Source organism: Schistocerca cancellata, unplaced genomic scaffold, assembly GCF_023864275.1.
Source record: "Schistocerca cancellata isolate TAMUIC-IGC-003103 unplaced genomic scaffold, iqSchCanc2.1 HiC_scaffold_480, whole genome shotgun sequence".
Taxonomy (NCBI): Eukaryota; Metazoa; Arthropoda; class Insecta; order Orthoptera; family Acrididae; genus Schistocerca; species Schistocerca cancellata.
In genome coordinates this window covers 1-18,793 of record NW_026046496.1, presented here as the reverse complement: position 1 = coordinate 18,793, position 18,793 = coordinate 1, and the positions used below count along the sequence as shown (strand labels likewise).

Genomic DNA, 18,793 nt, shown 5'->3' with positions numbered 1-18,793 from the left:
ATACTTACCTGGCGTAGAGGATACCGTGATCATGAAGGCGGTTCCTCCGGGGTGAGGCTTGTCCATTGCACTTCGGTCGAGCTGACCCCCGCGATTACTCCAAATGCGAGTAACTCGGGCGCATAATTTTTGGTAGTCGGGACTGCGTTCGCGCTGTCCCGGTGCTAATCTCCATTACAATCAAAGCTTCTCCTCGTGTCTGACGATAAGCACTGACCGTGAGTAATTTGCCAGCTTCTCATAACCGACTAGAAGTGACAAAATACACTAGGAAACGGCGTCCAGAGCCAGCGCACTGCTCTTTAACCGCGTGGCACGCGCGCTCGTAATAGCAGCGGCAGCCGCGAGATGGCTCAGGCCATCTAACTTGGCTATGATTTCCGTATTAACGGTCGAACGGCCCCTTTTAGCATTCTCTGTCCATGAACGGATTGCGCGCCAAACGTTATTCGACGGCGCGGCATTCCCTGCAAGCACAGTAACTGCTGTGGCGCGAGCGGGCGTACAGGGGCCATCGGCCAGCCGAACGCTTTGGCGCCTGTGGCATGGTACATGAGGGGCCGGAAGCAAGCGTCTAGCGTAGCGTCTCGAGACTTGCAGACTTGCGGCACTTGAGGAGCTTGTGGGGACGTGAATCGAAGGAAATAACATGACGAGCTGCACCGAAAACGAGAAACATATAGATTCTAGCCAACAGCGCCCTGTGCTCCCAGACGGCCACCCATCCAAGCCCAACCTCGGTGATCGGACGAGAACCGGCGTATTTGTACCCTTCTCTTACCCCGTTGCCGTTGGCGAGTGAATGCTGCAACGTGTGCCGGCAAGTCAGCTTCGGATCCTCACTCAACTTCCACACACAGTGAATATCTTCCTGGCCACGACAGTTTCCCGCCGCAGTTGGCGTCTACCTGCTCTAAGGAATGGCCTTTCGTCGCAGTGGTTGTGTTTCATCTGACAACTTTGCAGGCAACCTAAAATAACGCTTGGAAATGAGCAATTAAAGCACGAGGAGGACTGAAAACTGCCGCAAGAAATTATTAAGCTCGGTTTCGATTGCAACAATTCCAATGAAATTCTCACGTACACTAATTGCAGAGGTAGGTAGGATTAAATAAATTCGTTGTTGAATCACTACATTCGGAAAAAAAAAAAAAAACACACACACTTTATTGTTTAATATCATTTCTTTACACTTCAAAACTGTCACTACTTCAAAAACAAGCAATTTAATTTATCCTTACTTACTCCATGTCCAAGCAAAGAGACAGAGAGAGGTAAATGTAATGCCCGCAGCAGTTTCAAATGTTTGCACATATAAAACTACTCATAGCGTCACCATAGTCATAAGATATTAATCATTTATGAAATGCCGCAAAATTAATCTGCAGCAAGCTGTGTTGCCATTAGGTGGCAATGGCATTGTTTTCACAGTGCTACCTAGTAGTGGTGCAGCCTAAACGAATTAATTACTTCCCCTAAACTTTTCCATCTAGCTTAAATAATGAAGCATTATTTTTCTCATACACTTTCATATGCGTGAAGGAAATATCTCCACATTCTGAATTAAAGAGAACACAAATTTCGTTCGAGCTTTCCAGATCGTGCTCGAGATGAACAGAAAGAAGAAGTGTTACCTTACCTTCAAGTGTCTTCTGTTCCATCAGCGTCCAATGGGGTAAGTTGCAGTTTTTGCTCATTATTGTCTTTCCTTAAGAGCCTGCTGACGTGATGTTTGTCCCTCGTGTACAACACCCACGAGTGCATACAGCTTCCTTAGAACATCTGATAGTCAGAGCCTGGTCCTTCGGTTGCTCAGCGACAGACAAGGGCGATTGACAATGCTGCCGTATTTCCTAGCACTAAGGGCTCCCACGGAGGGAGCAAAGGTAAGAGCAATAATTGATTTTGTGGCTTGCACTGTGGCTGGAAGAAACAGTCATTCAGCAAATCTCATTTGCCGTTTTTTGACACCGGCCGAGAAAGAGGGCGACTTTCAGGCGGAGAGGGTGGCTCGAAGGCGGTAACCCCGACATGGCCCGCCATCTCCCGGAGGGTGCAGTAACTTAACCCCAGCAACGGCCGGCGCCGCGAGTCGCGATGTCTTCCGCACGAAAAATGCATCGCTTTCTGCAGAAGGCCGTTATTGTGCCTGTCTGCCTGCTAACTCGACGGCCAACAGCGCGTTTCTAAGGAAGCAAGTACATTCACGGCACCATGCTCTTCGCCGAATGCGACAACGTCAAGAGTTCTCGTTCCACTACGATAGCGCGACGCATTACAAATATTCGCCTGTGGCCGAGGAGAAGCATACTTACCTGGCGTAGAGGATACCGTGATCATGAAGGCGGTTCCTCCGGGGTGAGGCTTGTCCATTGCACTTCGGTCGAGCTGACCCCCGCGATTACTCCAAATGCGAGTAACTCGGGCGCATAATTTTTGGTAGTCGGGACTGCGTTCGCGCTGTCCCGGTGCTAATCTCCATTACAATCTAAGCTTCTCCTCGTGTCTGACGATAAGCACTGACCGTGAGTAATTTGCCAGCTTCTCATAACCGACTAGAAGTGACAAAATACACTAGGAAACGGCGTCCAGAGCCAGCGCACTGCTCTTTAACCGCGTGGCACGCGCGCTCGTAATAGCAGCGGCAGCCGCGAGATGGCTCAGGCCATCTAACTTGGCTATGATTTCCGTATTAACGGTCGAACGGCCCCTTTTAGCATTCTCTGTCCATGAACGGATTGCGCGCCAAACGTTATTCGACGGCGCGGCATTCCCTGCAAGCACAGTAACTGCTGTGGCGCGAGCGGGCGTACAGGGGCCATCGGCCAGCCGAACGCTTTGGCGCCTGTGGCATGGTACATGAGGGGCCGGAAGCAAGCGTCTAGCGTAGCGTCTCGAGACTTGCAGACTTGCGGCACTTGAGGAGCTTGTGGGGACGTGAATCGAAGGAAATAACATGACGAGCTGCACCGAAAACGAGAAACATATAGATTCTAGCCAACAGCGCCCTGTGCTCCCAGACGGCCACCCATCCAAGCCCAACCTCGGTGATCGGACGAGAACCGGCGTATTTGTACCCTTCTCTTACCCCGTTGCCGTTGGCGAGTGAATGCTGCAACGTGTGCCGGCAAGTCAGCTTCGGATCCTCACTCAACTTCCACACACAGTGAATATCTTCCTGGCCACGACAGTTTCCCGCCGCAGTTGGCGTCTACCTGCTCTAAGGAATGGCCTTTCGTCGCAGTGGTTGTGTTTCATCTGACAACTTTGCAGGCAACCTAAAATAACGCTTGGAAATGAGCAATTAAAGCACGAGGAGGACTGAAAACTGCCGCAAGAAATTATTAAGCTCGGTTTCGATTGCAACAATTCCAATGAAATTCTCACGTACACTAATTGCAGAGGTAGGTAGGATTAAATAAATTCGTTGTTGAATCACTACATTCGAAAAAAAAAAAAAAAACACACACACTTTATTGTTTAATATCATTTCTTTACACTTCAAAACTGTCACTACTTCAAAAACAAGCAATTTAATTTATCCTTACTTACTCCATGTCCAAGCAAAGAGACAGAGAGAGGTAAATGTAATGCCCGCAGCAGTTTCAAATGTTTGCACATATAAAACTACTCATAGCGTCACCATAGTCATAAGATATTAATCATTTATGAAATGCCGCAAAATTAATCTGCAGCAAGCTGTGTTGCCATTAGGTGGCAATGGCATTGTTTTCACAGTGCTACCTAGTAGTGGTGCAGCCTAAACGAATTAATTACTTCCCCTAAACTTTTCCATCTAGCTTAAATAATGAAGCATTATTTTTCTCATACACTTTCATATGCGTGAAGGAAATATCTCCACATTCTGAATTAAAGAGAACACAAATTTCGTTCGAGCTTTCCAGATCGTGCTCGAGATGAACAGAAAGAAGAAGTGTTACCTTACCTTCAAGTGTCTTCTGTTCCATCAGCGTCCAATGGGGTAAGTTGCAGTTTTTGCTCATTATTGTCTTTCCTTAAGAGCCTGCTGACGTGATGTTTGTCCCTCGTGTACAACACCCACGAGTGCATACAGCTTCCTTAGAACATCTGATAGTCAGAGCCTGGTCCTTCGGTTGCTCAGCGACAGACAAGGGCGATTGACAATGCTGCCGTATTTCCTAGCACTAAGGGCTCCCACGGAGGGAGCAAAGGTAAGAGCAATAATTGATTTTGTGGCTTGCACTGTGGCTGGAAGAAACAGTCATTCAGCAAATCTCATTTGCCGTTTTTTGACACCGGCCGAGAAAGAGGGCGACTTTCAGGCGGAGAGGGTGGCTCGAAGGCGGTAACCCCGACATGGCCCGCCATCTCCCGGAGGGTGCAGTAACTTAACCCCAGCAACGGCCGGCGCCGCGAGTCGCGATGTCTTCCGCACGAAAAATGCATCGCTTTCTGCAGAAGGCCGTTATTGTGCCTGTCTGCCTGCTAACTCGACGGCCAACAGCGCGTTTCTAAGGAAGCAAGTACATTCACGGCACCATGCTCTTCGCCGAATGCGACAACGTCAAGAGTTCTCGTTCCACTACGATAGCGCGACGCATTACAAATATTCGCCTGTGGCCGAGGAGAAGCATACTTACCTGGCGTAGAGGATACCGTGATCATGAAGGCGGTTCCTCCGGGGTGAGGCTTGTCCATTGCACTTCGGTCGAGCTGACCCCCGCGATTACTCCAAATGCGAGTAACTCGGGCGCATAATTTTTGGTAGTCGGGACTGCGTTCGCGCTGTCCCGGTGCTAATCTCCATTACAATCAAAGCTTCTCCTCGTGTCTGACGATAAGCACTGACCGTGAGTAATTTGCCAGCTTCTCATAACCGACTAGAAGTGACAAAATACACTAGGAAACGGCGTCCAGAGCCAGCGCACTGCTCTTTAACCGCGTGGCACGCGCGCTCGTAATAGCAGCGGCAGCCGCGAGATGGCTCAGGCCATCTAACTTGGCTATGATTTCCGTATTAACGGTCGAACGGCCCCTTTTAGCATTCTCTGTCCATGAACGGATTGCGCGCCAAACGTTATTCGACGGCGCGGCATTCCCTGCAAGCACAGTAACTGCTGTGGCGCGAGCGGGCGTACAGGGGCCATCGGCCAGCCGAACGCTTTGGCGCCTGTGGCATGGTACATGAGGGGCCGGAAGCAAGCGTCTAGCGTAGCGTCTCGAGACTTGCAGACTTGCGGCACTTGAGGAGCTTGTGGGGACGTGAATCGAAGGAAATAACATGACGAGCTGCACCGAAAACGAGAAACATATAGATTCTAGCCAACAGCGCCCTGTGCTCCCAGACGGCCACCCATCCAAGCCCAACCTCGGTGATCGGACGAGAACCGGCGTATTTGTACCCTTCTCTTACCCCGTTGCCGTTGGCGAGTGAATGCTGCAACGTGTGCCGGCAAGTCAGCTTCGGATCCTCACTCAACTTCCACACACAGTGAATATCTTCCTGGCCACGACAGTTTCCCGCCGCAGTTGGCGTCTACCTGCTCTAAGGAATGGCCTTTCGTCGCAGTGGTTGTGTTTCATCTGACAACTTTGCAGGCAACCTAAAATAACGCTTGGAAATGAGCAATTAAAGCACGAGGAGGACTGAAAACTGCCGCAAGAAATTATTAAGCTCGGTTTCGATTGCAACAATTCCAATGAAATTCTCACGTACACTAATTGCAGAGGTAGGTAGGATTAAATAAATTCGTTGTTGAATCACTACATTCGGAAAAAAAAAAAAAAACACACACACTTTATTGTTTAATATCATTTCTTTACACTTCAAAACTGTCACTACTTCAAAAACAAGCAATTTAATTTATCCTTACTTACTCCATGTCCAAGCAAAGAGACAGAGAGAGGTAAATGTAATGCCCGCAGCAGTTTCAAATGTTTGCACATATAAAACTACTCATAGCGTCACCATAGTCATAAGATATTAATCATTTATGAAATGCCGCAAAATTAATCTGCAGCAAGCTGTGTTGCCATTAGGTGGCAATGGCATTGTTTTCACAGTGCTACCTAGTAGTGGTGCAGCCTAAACGAATTAATTACTTCCCCTAAACTTTTCCATCTAGCTTAAATAATGAAGCATTATTTTTCTCATACACTTTCATATGCGTGAAGGAAATATCTCCACATTCTGAATTAAAGAGAACACAAATTTCGTTCGAGCTTTCCAGATCGTGCTCGAGATGAACAGAAAGAAGAAGTGTTACCTTACCTTCAAGTGTCTTCTGTTCCATCAGCGTCCAATGGGGTAAGTTGCAGTTTTTGCTCATTATTGTCTTTCCTTAAGAGCCTGCTGACGTGATGTTTGTCCCTCGTGTACAACACCCACGAGTGCATACAGCTTCCTTAGAACATCTGATAGTCAGAGCCTGGTCCTTCGGTTGCTCAGCGACAGACAAGGGCGATTGACAATGCTGCCGTATTTCCTAGCACTAAGGGCTCCCACGGAGGGAGCAAAGGTAAGAGCAATAATTGATTTTGTGGCTTGCACTGTGGCTGGAAGAAACAGTCATTCAGCAAATCTCATTTGCCGTTTTTTGACACCGGCCGAGAAAGAGGGCGACTTTCAGGCGGAGAGGGTGGCTCGAAGGCGGTAACCCCGACATGGCCCGCCATCTCCCGGAGGGTGCAGTAACTTAACCCCAGCAACGGCCGGCGCCGCGAGTCGCGATGTCTTCCGCACGAAAAATGCATCGCTTTCTGCAGAAGGCCGTTATTGTGCCTGTCTGCCTGCTAACTCGACGGCCAACAGCGCGTTTCTAAGGAAGCAAGTACATTCACGGCACCATGCTCTTCGCCGAATGCGACAACGTCAAGAGTTCTCGTTCCACTACGATAGCGCGACGCATTACAAATATTCGCCTGTGGCCGAGGAGAAGCATACTTACCTGGCGTAGAGGATACCGTGATCATGAAGGCGGTTCCTCCGGGGTGAGGCTTGTCCATTGCACTTCGGTCGAGCTGACCCCCGCGATTACTCCAAATGCGAGTAACTCGGGCGCATAATTTTTGGTAGTCGGGACTGCGTTCGCGCTGTCCCGGTGCTAATCTCCATTACAATCAAAGCTTCTCCTCGTGTCTGACGATAAGCACTGACCGTGAGTAATTTGCCAGCTTCTCATAACCGACTAGAAGTGACAAAATACACTAGGAAACGGCGTCCAGAGCCAGCGCACTGCTCTTTAACCGCGTGGCACGCGCGCTCGTAATAGCAGCGGCAGCCGCGAGATGGCTCAGGCCATCTAACTTGGCTATGATTTCCGTATTAACGGTCGAACGGCCCCTTTTAGCATTCTCTGTCCATGAACGGATTGCGCGCCAAACGTTATTCGACGGCGCGGCATTCCCTGCAAGCACAGTAACTGCTGTGGCGCGAGCGGGCGTACAGGGGCCATCGGCCAGCCGAACGCTTTGGCGCCTGTGGCATGGTACATGAGGGGCCGGAAGCAAGCGTCTAGCGTAGCGTCTCGAGACTTGCAGACTTGCGGCACTTGAGGAGCTTGTGGGGACGTGAATCGAAGGAAATAACATGACGAGCTGCACCGAAAACGAGAAACATATAGATTCTAGCCAACAGCGCCCTGTGCTCCCAGACGGCCACCCATCCAAGCCCAACCTCGGTGATCGGACGAGAACCGGCGTATTTGTACCCTTCTCTTACCCCGTTGCCGTTGGCGAGTGAATGCTGCAACGTGTGCCGGCAAGTCAGCTTCGGATCCTCACTCAACTTCCACACACAGTGAATATCTTCCTGGCCACGACAGTTTCCCGCCGCAGTTGGCGTCTACCTGCTCTAAGGAATGGCCTTTCGTCGCAGTGGTTGTGTTTCATCTGACAACTTTGCAGGCAACCTAAAATAACGCTTGGAAATGAGCAATTAAAGCACGAGGAGGACTGAAAACTGCCGCAAGAAATTATTAAGCTCGGTTTCGATTGCAACAATTCCAATGAAATTCTCACGTACACTAATTGCAGAGGTAGGTAGGATTAAATAAATTCGTTGTTGAATCACTACATTCGGAAAAAAAAAAAAAACACACACACTTTATTGTTTAATATCATTTCTTTACACTTCAAAACTGTCACTACTTCAAAAACAAGCAATTTAATTTATCCTTACTTACTCCATGTCCAAGCAAAGAGACAGAGAGAGGTAAATGTAATGCCCGCAGCAGTTTCAAATGTTTGCACATATAAAACTACTCATAGCGTCACCATAGTCATAAGATATTAATCATTTATGAAATGCCGCAAAATTAATCTGCAGCAAGCTGTGTTGCCATTAGGTGGCAATGGCATTGTTTTCACAGTGCTACCTAGTAGTGGTGCAGCCTAAACGAATTAATTACTTCCCCTAAACTTTTCCATCTAGCTTAAATAATGAAGCATTATTTTTCTCATACACTTTCATATGCGTGAAGGAAATATCTCCACATTCTGAATTAAAGAGAACACAAATTTCGTTCGAGCTTTCCAGATCGTGCTCGAGATGAACAGAAAGAAGAAGTGTTACCTTACCTTCAAGTGTCTTCTGTTCCATCAGCGTCCAATGGGGTAAGTTGCAGTTTTTGCTCATTATTGTCTTTCCTTAAGAGCCTGCTGACGTGATGTTTGTCCCTCGTGTACAACACCCACGAGTGCATACAGCTTCCTTAGAACATCTGATAGTCAGAGCCTGGTCCTTCGGTTGCTCAGCGACAGACAAGGGCGATTGACAATGCTGCCGTATTTCCTAGCACTAAGGGCTCCCACGGAGGGAGCAAAGGTAAGAGCAATAATTGATTTTGTGGCTTGCACTGTGGCTGGAAGAAACAGTCATTCAGCAAATCTCATTTGCCGTTTTTTGACACCGGCCGAGAAAGAGGGCGACTTTCAGGCGGAGAGGGTGGCTCGAAGGCGGTAACCCCGACATGGCCCGCCATCTCCCGGAGGGTGCAGTAACTTAACCCCAGCAACGGCCGGCGCCGCGAGTCGCGATGTCTTCCGCACGAAAAATGCATCGCTTTCTGCAGAAGGCCGTTATTGTGCCTGTCTGCCTGCTAACTCGACGGCCAACAGCGCGTTTCTAAGGAAGCAAGTACATTCACGGCACCATGCTCTTCGCCGAATGCGACAACGTCAAGAGTTCTCGTTCCACTACGATAGCGCGACGCATTACAAATATTCGCCTGTGGCCGAGGAGAAGCATACTTACCTGGCGTAGAGGATACCGTGATCATGAAGGCGGTTCCTCCGGGGTGAGGCTTGTCCATTGCACTTCGGTCGAGCTGACCCCCGCGATTACTCCAAATGCGAGTAACTCGGGCGCATAATTTTTGGTAGTCGGGACTGCGTTCGCGCTGTCCCGGTGCTAATCTCCATTACAATCAAAGCTTCTCCTCGTGTCTGACGATAAGCACTGACCGTGAGTAATTTGCCAGCTTCTCATAACCGACTAGAAGTGACAAAATACACTAGGAAACGGCGTCCAGAGCCAGCGCACTGCTCTTTAACCGCGTGGCACGCGCGCTCGTAATAGCAGCGGCAGCCGCGAGATGGCTCAGGCCATCTAACTTGGCTATGATTTCCGTATTAACGGTCGAACGGCCCCTTTTAGCATTCTCTGTCCATGAACGGATTGCGCGCCAAACGTTATTCGACGGCGCGGCATTCCCTGCAAGCACAGTAACTGCTGTGGCGCGAGCGGGCGTACAGGGGCCATCGGCCAGCCGAACGCTTTGGCGCCTGTGGCATGGTACATGAGGGGCCGGAAGCAAGCGTCTAGCGTAGCGTCTCGAGACTTGCAGACTTGCGGCACTTGAGGAGCTTGTGGGGACGTGAATCGAAGGAAATAACATGACGAGCTGCACCGAAAACGAGAAACATATAGATTCTAGCCAACAGCGCCCTGTGCTCCCAGACGGCCACCCATCCAAGCCCAACCTCGGTGATCGGACGAGAACCGGCGTATTTGTACCCTTCTCTTACCCCGTTGCCGTTGGCGAGTGAATGCTGCAACGTGTGCCGGCAAGTCAGCTTCGGATCCTCACTCAACTTCCACACACAGTGAATATCTTCCTGGCCACGACAGTTTCCCGCCGCAGTTGGCGTCTACCTGCTCTAAGGAATGGCCTTTCGTCGCAGTGGTTGTGTTTCATCTGACAACTTTGCAGGCAACCTAAAATAACGCTTGGAAATGAGCAATTAAAGCACGAGGAGGACTGAAAACTGCCGCAAGAAATTATTAAGCTCGGTTTCGATTGCAACAATTCCAATGAAATTCTCACGTACACTAATTGCAGAGGTAGGTAGGATTAAATAAATTCGTTGTTGAATCACTACATTCGGAAAAAAAAAAAAAACACACACACTTTATTGTTTAATATCATTTCTTTACACTTCAAAACTGTCACTACTTCAAAAACAAGCAATTTAATTTATCCTTACTTACTCCATGTCCAAGCAAAGAGACAGAGAGAGGTAAATGTAATGCCCGCAGCAGTTTCAAATGTTTGCACATATAAAACTACTCATAGCGTCACCATAGTCATAAGATATTAATCATTTATGAAATGCCGCAAAATTAATCTGCAGCAAGCTGTGTTGCCATTAGGTGGCAATGGCATTGTTTTCACAGTGCTACCTAGTAGTGGTGCAGCCTAAACGAATTAATTACTTCCCCTAAACTTTTCCATCTAGCTTAAATAATGAAGCATTATTTTTCTCATACACTTTCATATGCGTGAAGGAAATATCTCCACATTCTGAATTAAAGAGAACACAAATTTCGTTCGAGCTTTCCAGATCGTGCTCGAGATGAACAGAAAGAAGAAGTGTTACCTTACCTTCAAGTGTCTTCTGTTCCATCAGCGTCCAATGGGGTAAGTTGCAGTTTTTGCTCATTATTGTCTTTCCTTAAGAGCCTGCTGACGTGATGTTTGTCCCTCGTGTACAACACCCACGAGTGCATACAGCTTCCTTAGAACATCTGATAGTCAGAGCCTGGTCCTTCGGTTGCTCAGCGACAGACAAGGGCGATTGACAATGCTGCCGTATTTCCTAGCACTAAGGGCTCCCACGGAGGGAGCAAAGGTAAGAGCAATAATTGATTTTGTGGCTTGCACTGTGGCTGGAAGAAACAGTCATTCAGCAAATCTCATTTGCCGTTTTTTGACACCGGCCGAGAAAGAGGGCGACTTTCAGGCGGAGAGGGTGGCTCGAAGGCGGTAACCCCGACATGGCCCGCCATCTCCCGGAGGGTGCAGTAACTTAACCCCAGCAACGGCCGGCGCCGCGAGTCGCGATGTCTTCCGCACGAAAAATGCATCGCTTTCTGCAGAAGGCCGTTATTGTGCCTGTCTGCCTGCTAACTCGACGGCCAACAGCGCGTTTCTAAGGAAGCAAGTACATTCACGGCACCATGCTCTTCGCCGAATGCGACAACGTCAAGAGTTCTCGTTCCACTACGATAGCGCGACGCATTACAAATATTCGCCTGTGGCCGAGGAGAAGCATACTTACCTGGCGTAGAGGATACCGTGATCATGAAGGCGGTTCCTCCGGGGTGAGGCTTGTCCATTGCACTTCGGTCGAGCTGACCCCCGCGATTACTCCAAATGCGAGTAACTCGGGCGCATAATTTTTGGTAGTCGGGACTGCGTTCGCGCTGTCCCGGTGCTAATCTCCATTACAATCAAAGCTTCTCCTCGTGTCTGACGATAAGCACTGACCGTGAGTAATTTGCCAGCTTCTCATAACCGACTAGAAGTGACAAAATACACTAGGAAACGGCGTCCAGAGCCAGCGCACTGCTCTTTAACCGCGTGGCACGCGCGCTCGTAATAGCAGCGGCAGCCGCGAGATGGCTCAGGCCATCTAACTTGGCTATGATTTCCGTATTAACGGTCGAACGGCCCCTTTTAGCATTCTCTGTCCATGAACGGATTGCGCGCCAAACGTTATTCGACGGCGCGGCATTCCCTGCAAGCACAGTAACTGCTGTGGCGCGAGCGGGCGTACAGGGGCCATCGGCCAGCCGAACGCTTTGGCGCCTGTGGCATGGTACATGAGGGGCCGGAAGCAAGCGTCTAGCGTAGCGTCTCGAGACTTGCAGACTTGCGGCACTTGAGGAGCTTGTGGGGACGTGAATCGAAGGAAATAACATGACGAGCTGCACCGAAAACGAGAAACATATAGATTCTAGCCAACAGCGCCCTGTGCTCCCAGACGGCCACCCATCCAAGCCCAACCTCGGTGATCGGACGAGAACCGGCGTATTTGTACCCTTCTCTTACCCCGTTGCCGTTGGCGAGTGAATGCTGCAACGTGTGCCGGCAAGTCAGCTTCGGATCCTCACTCAACTTCCACACACAGTGAATATCTTCCTGGCCACGACAGTTTCCCGCCGCAGTTGGCGTCTACCTGCTCTAAGGAATGGCCTTTCGTCGCAGTGGTTGTGTTTCATCTGACAACTTTGCAGGCAACCTAAAATAACGCTTGGAAATGAGCAATTAAAGCACGAGGAGGACTGAAAACTGCCGCAAGAAATTATTAAGCTCGGTTTCGATTGCAACAATTCCAATGAAATTCTCACGTACACTAATTGCAGAGGTAGGTAGGATTAAATAAATTCGTTGTTGAATCACTACATTCGGAAAAAAAAAAAAACACACACACTTTATTGTTTAATATCATTTCTTTACACTTCAAAACTGTCACTACTTCAAAAACAAGCAATTTAATTTATCCTTACTTACTCCATGTCCAAGCAAAGAGACAGAGAGAGGTAAATGTAATGCCCGCAGCAGTTTCAAATGTTTGCACATATAAAACTACTCATAGCGTCACCATAGTCATAAGATATTAATCATTTATGAAATGCCGCAAAATTAATCTGCAGCAAGCTGTGTTGCCATTAGGTGGCAATGGCATTGTTTTCACAGTGCTACCTAGTAGTGGTGCAGCCTAAACGAATTAATTACTTCCCCTAAACTTTTCCATCTAGCTTAAATAATGAAGCATTATTTTTCTCATACACTTTCATATGCGTGAAGGAAATATCTCCACATTCTGAATTAAAGAGAACACAAATTTCGTTCGAGCTTTCCAGATCGTGCTCGAGATGAACAGAAAGAAGAAGTGTTACCTTACCTTCAAGTGTCTTCTGTTCCATCAGCGTCCAATGGGGTAAGTTGCAGTTTTTGCTCATTATTGTCTTTCCTTAAGAGCCTGCTGACGTGATGTTTGTCCCTCGTGTACAACACCCACGAGTGCATACAGCTTCCTTAGAACATCTGATAGTCAGAGCCTGGTCCTTCGGTTGCTCAGCGACAGACAAGGGCGATTGACAATGCTGCCGTATTTCCTAGCACTAAGGGCTCCCACGGAGGGAGCAAAGGTAAGAGCAATAATTGATTTTGTGGCTTGCACTGTGGCTGGAAGAAACAGTCATTCAGCAAATCTCATTTGCCGTTTTTTGACACCGGCCGAGAAAGAGGGCGACTTTCAGGCGGAGAGGGTGGCTCGAAGGCGGTAACCCCGACATGGCCCGCCATCTCCCGGAGGGTGCAGTAACTTAACCCCAGCAACGGCCGGCGCCGCGAGTCGCGATGTCTTCCGCACGAAAAATGCATCGCTTTCTGCAGAAGGCCGTTATTGTGCCTGTCTGCCTGCTAACTCGACGGCCAACAGCGCGTTTCTAAGGAAGCAAGTACATTCACGGCACCATGCTCTTCGCCGAATGCGACAACGTCAAGAGTTCTCGTTCCACTACGATAGCGCGACGCATTACAAATATTCGCCTGTGGCCGAGGAGAAGCATACTTACCTGGCGTAGAGGATACCGTGATCATGAAGGCGGTTCCTCCGGGGTGAGGCTTGTCCATTGCACTTCGGTCGAGCTGACCCCCGCGATTACTCCAAATGCGAGTAACTCGGGCGCATAATTTTTGGTAGTCGGGACTGCGTTCGCGCTGTCCCGGTGCTAATCTCCATTACAATCAAAGCTTCTCCTCGTGTCTGACGATAAGCACTGACCGTGAGTAATTTGCCAGCTTCTCATAACCGACTAGAAGTGACAAAATACACTAGGAAACGGCGTCCAGAGCCAGCGCACTGCTCTTTAACCGCGTGGCACGCGCGCTCGTAATAGCAGCGGCAGCCGCGAGATGGCTCAGGCCATCTAACTTGGCTATGATTTCCGTATTAACGGTCGAACGGCCCCTTTTAGCATTCTCTGTCCATGAACGGATTGCGCGCCAAACGTTATTCGACGGCGCGGCATTCCCTGCAAGCACAGTAACTGCTGTGGCGCGAGCGGGCGTACAGGGGCCATCGGCCAGCCGAACGCTTTGGCGCCTGTGGCATGGTACATGAGGGGCCGGAAGCAAGCGTCTAGCGTAGCGTCTCGAGACTTGCAGACTTGCGGCACTTGAGGAGCTTGTGGGGACGTGAATCGAAGGAAATAACATGACGAGCTGCACCGAAAACGAGAAACATATAGATTCTAGCCAACAGCGCCCTGTGCTCCCAGACGGCCACCCATCCAAGCCCAACCTCGGTGATCGGACGAGAACCGGCGTATTTGTACCCTTCTCTTACCCCGTTGCCGTTGGCGAGTGAATGCTGCAACGTGTGCCGGCAAGTCAGCTTCGGATCCTCACTCAACTTCCACACACAGTGAATATCTTCCTGGCCACGACAGTTTCCCGCCGCAGTTGGCGTCTACCTGCTCTAAGGAATGGCCTTTCGTCGCAGTGGTTGTGTTTCATCTGACAACTTTGCAGGCAACCTAAAATAACGCTTGGAAATGAGCAATTAAAGCACGAGGAGGACTGAAAACTGCCGCAAGAAATTATTAAGCTCGGTTTCGATTGCAACAATTCCAATGAAATTCTCACGTACACTAATTGCAGAGGTAGGTAGGATTAAATAAATTCGTTGTTGAATCACTACATTCGGAAAAAAAAAAAAACACACACACTTTATTGTTTAATATCATTTCTTTACACTTCAAAACTGTCACTACTTCAAAAACAAGCAATTTAATTTATCCTTACTTACTCCATGTCCAAGCAAAGAGACAGAGAGAGGTAAATGTAATGCCCGCAGCAGTTTCAAATGTTTGCACATATAAAACTACTCATAGCGTCACCATAGTCATAAGATATTAATCATTTATGAAATGCCGCAAAATTAATCTGCAGCAAGCTGTGTTGCCATTAGGTGGCAATGGCATTGTTTTCACAGTGCTACCTAGTAGTGGTGCAGCCTAAACGAATTAATTACTTCCCCTAAACTTTTCCATCTAGCTTAAATAATGAAGCATTATTTTTCTCATACACTTTCATATGCGTGAAGGAAATATCTCCACATTCTGAATTAAAGAGAACACAAATTTCGTTCGAGCTTTCCAGATCGTGCTCGAGATGAACAGAAAGAAGAAGTGTTACCTTACCTTCAAGTGTCTTCTGTTCCATCAGCGTCCAATGGGGTAAGTTGCAGTTTTTGCTCATTATTGTCTTTCCTTAAGAGCCTGCTGACGTGATGTTTGTCCCTCGTGTACAACACCCACGAGTGCATACAGCTTCCTTAGAACATCTGATAGTCAGAGCCTGGTCCTTCGGTTGCTCAGCGACAGACAAGGGCGATTGACAATGCTGCCGTATTTCCTAGCACTAAGGGCTCCCACGGAGGGAGCAAAGGTAAGAGCAATAATTGATTTTGTGGCTTGCACTGTGGCTGGAAGAAACAGTCATTCAGCAAATCTCATTTGCCGTTTTTTGACACCGGCCGAGAAAGAGGGCGACTTTCAGGCGGAGAGGGTGGCTCGAAGGCGGTAACCCCGACATGGCCCGCCATCTCCCGGAGGGTGCAGTAACTTAACCCCAGCAACGGCCGGCGCCGCGAGTCGCGATGTCTTCCGCACGAAAAATGCATCGCTTTCTGCAGAAGGCCGTTATTGTGCCTGTCTGCCTGCTAACTCGACGGCCAACAGCGCGTTTCTAAGGAAGCAAGTACATTCACGGCACCATGCTCTTCGCCGAATGCGACAACGTCAAGAGTTCTCGTTCCACTACGATAGCGCGACGCATTACAAATATTCGCCTGTGGCCGAGGAGAAGCATACTTACCTGGCGTAGAGGATACCGTGATCATGAAGGCGGTTCCTCCGGGGTGAGGCTTGTCCATTGCACTTCGGTCGAGCTGACCCCCGCGATTACTCCAAATGCGAGTAACTCGGGCGCATAATTTTTGGTAGTCGGGACTGCGTTCGCGCTGTCCCGGTGCTAATCTCCATTACAATCAAAGCTTCTCCTCGTGTCTGACGATAAGCACTGACCGTGAGTAATTTGCCAGCTTCTCATAACCGACTAGAAGTGACAAAATACACTAGGAAACGGCGTCCAGAGCCAGCGCACTGCTCTTTAACCGCGTGGCACGCGCGCTCGTAATAGCAGCGGCAGCCGCGAGATGGCTCAGGCCATCTAACTTGGCTATGATTTCCGTATTAACGGTCGAACGGCCCCTTTTAGCATTCTCTGTCCATGAACGGATTGCGCGCCAAACGTTATTCGACGGCGCGGCATTCCCTGCAAGCACAGTAACTGCTGTGGCGCGAGCGGGCGTACAGGGGCCATCGGCCAGCCGAACGCTTTGGCGCCTGTGGCATGGTACATGAGGGGCCGGAAGCAAGCGTCTAGCGTAGCGTCTCGAGACTTGCAGACTTGCGGCACTTGAGGAGCTTGTGGGGACGTGAATCGAAGGAAATAACATGACGAGCTGCACCGAAAACGAGAAACATATAGATTCTAGCCAACAGCGCCCTGTGCTCCCAGACGGCCACCCATCCAAGCCCAACCTCGGTGATCGGACGAGAACCGGGCGTATTTGTACCCTTCTCTTACCCCGTTGCCGTTGGCGAGTGAATGCTGCAACGTGTGCCGGCAAGTCAGCTTCGGATCCTCACTCAACTTCCACACACAGTGAATATCTTCCTGGCCACGACAGTTTCCCGCCGCAGTTGGCGTCTACCTGCTCTAAGGAATGGCCTTTCGTCGCAGTGGTTGTGTTTCATCTGACAACTTTGCAGGCAACCTAAAATAACGCTTGGAAATGAGCAATTAAAGCACGAGGAGGACTGAAAACTGCCGCAAGAAATTATTAAGCTCGGTTTCGATTGCAACAATTCCAATGAAATTCTCACGTACACTAATTGCAGAGGTAGGTAGGATTAAATAAATTCGTTGTTGAATCACTACATTCGGAAAAAAAAAAAAAAACACACACACTTTATTGTTTAATATCATTTCTTTACACTTCAAAACTGTCACTACTTCAAAAACAAGCAATTTAATTTATCCTTACTTACTCCATGTCCAAGCAAAGAGACAGAGAGAGGTAAATGTAATGCCCGCAGCAGTTTCAAATGTTTGCACATATAAAACTACTCATAGCGTCACCATAGTCATAAGATATTAATCATTTATGAAATGCCGCAAAATTAATCTGCAGCAAGCTGTGTTGCCATTAGGTGGCAATGGCATTGTTTTCACAGTGCTACCTAGTAGTGGTGCAGCCTAAACGAATTAATTACTTCCCCTAAACTTTTCCATCTAGCTTAAATAATGAAGCATTATTTTTCTCATACACTTTCATATGCGTGAAGGAAATATCTCCACATTCTGAATTAAAGAGAACACAAATTTCGTTCGAGCTTTCCAGATCGTGCTCGAGATGAACAGAAAGAAGAAGTGTTACCTTACCTTCAAGTGTCTTCTGTTCCATCAGCGTCCAATGGGGTAAGTTGCAGTTTTTGCTCATTATTGTCTTTCCTTAAGAGCCTGCTGACGTGATGTTTGTCCCTCGTGTACAACACCCACGAGTGCATACAGCTTCCTTAGAACATCTGATAGTCAGAGCCTGGTCCTTCGGTTGCTCAGCGACAGACAAGGGCGATTGACAATGCTGCCGTATTTCCTAGCACTAAGGGCTCCCACGGAGGGAGCAAAGGTAAGAGCAATAATTGATTTTGTGGCTTGCACTGTGGCTGGAAGAAACAGTCATTCAGCAAATCTCATTTGCCGTTTTTTTGACACCGGCCGAGAAAGAGGGCGACTTTCAGGCGGAGAGGGTGGCTCGAAGGCGGTAACCCCGACATGGCCCGCCATCTCCCGGAGGGTGCAGTAACTTAACCCCAGCAACGGCCGGCGCCGCGAGTCGCGATGTCTTCCGCACGAAAAATGCATCGCTTTCTGCAGAAGGCCGTTATTGTGCCTGTCTGCTGCTAACTCGACGGCCAACAGCGCGTTTCTAAGGAAGCAAGTACATTCACGGCACCATGCTCTTCGCCGAATGCGACAACGTCAAGAGTTCTCGTTCCACTACGATAGCGCGACGCATTACAAATATTCGCCTGTGGCCGAGGAGAAGCATACTTACCTGGCGTAGAGGATACCGTGATCATGAAGGCGGTTCCTCCGGGGTGAGGCTTGTCCATTGCACTTCGGTCGAGCTGACCCCCGCGATTACTCCAAATGCGAGTAACTCGGGCGCATAATTTTTGGTAGTCGGGACTGCGTTCGCGCTGTCCCGGTGCTAATCTCCATTACAATCAAAGCTTCTCCTCGTGTCTGACGATAAGCACTGACCGTGAGTAATTTGCCAGCTTCTCATAACCGACTAGAAGTGACAAAATACACTAGGAAACGGCGTCCAGAGCCAGCGCACTGCTCTTTAACCGCGTGGCACGCGCGCTCGTAATAGCAGCGGCAGC

The 18,793-nt window shown here is 48.9% G+C and overlaps 9 non-coding genes across 9 annotated transcripts; all 9 read left to right on the top strand.

Annotated features, from left to right (window-relative positions):
* LOC126126981 (U1 spliceosomal RNA) lies at window positions 1-163 on the top strand. Its single transcript, XR_007526950.1, has one exon. It is a non-coding gene; the product is annotated as a U1 spliceosomal RNA (small nuclear RNA).
* Window positions 164-2,307: 2,144 nt separating this feature from the next.
* LOC126126980 (U1 spliceosomal RNA) lies at window positions 2,308-2,470 on the top strand. The gene has a single exon (XR_007526949.1). It is a non-coding gene; the product is annotated as a U1 spliceosomal RNA (small nuclear RNA).
* A 2,144-nt stretch (window positions 2,471-4,614) lies between these two features.
* Window positions 4,615-4,777, top strand: LOC126126979 (U1 spliceosomal RNA). The gene has a single exon (XR_007526948.1). It is a non-coding gene; the product is annotated as a U1 spliceosomal RNA (small nuclear RNA).
* Window positions 4,778-6,921: 2,144 nt separating this feature from the next.
* Window positions 6,922-7,084, top strand: LOC126126978 (U1 spliceosomal RNA). Its single transcript, XR_007526947.1, has one exon. It is a non-coding gene; the product is annotated as a U1 spliceosomal RNA (small nuclear RNA).
* Window positions 7,085-9,227: 2,143 nt separating this feature from the next.
* Window positions 9,228-9,390, top strand: LOC126126990 (U1 spliceosomal RNA). Its single transcript, XR_007526958.1, has one exon. It is a non-coding gene; the product is annotated as a U1 spliceosomal RNA (small nuclear RNA).
* Window positions 9,391-11,533: 2,143 nt separating this feature from the next.
* Window positions 11,534-11,696, top strand: LOC126126989 (U1 spliceosomal RNA). Its single transcript, XR_007526957.1, has one exon. It is a non-coding gene; the product is annotated as a U1 spliceosomal RNA (small nuclear RNA).
* Window positions 11,697-13,838: 2,142 nt separating this feature from the next.
* Window positions 13,839-14,001, top strand: LOC126126988 (U1 spliceosomal RNA). Its single transcript, XR_007526956.1, has one exon. It is a non-coding gene; the product is annotated as a U1 spliceosomal RNA (small nuclear RNA).
* Window positions 14,002-16,143: 2,142 nt separating this feature from the next.
* On the top strand, window positions 16,144-16,306 carry LOC126126987 (U1 spliceosomal RNA). Its single transcript, XR_007526955.1, has one exon. It is a non-coding gene; the product is annotated as a U1 spliceosomal RNA (small nuclear RNA).
* A 2,145-nt stretch (window positions 16,307-18,451) lies between these two features.
* Window positions 18,452-18,614, top strand: LOC126126977 (U1 spliceosomal RNA). Its single transcript, XR_007526946.1, has one exon. It is a non-coding gene; the product is annotated as a U1 spliceosomal RNA (small nuclear RNA).
* The last annotated feature ends 179 nt before the right edge of the window (window positions 18,615-18,793 follow it).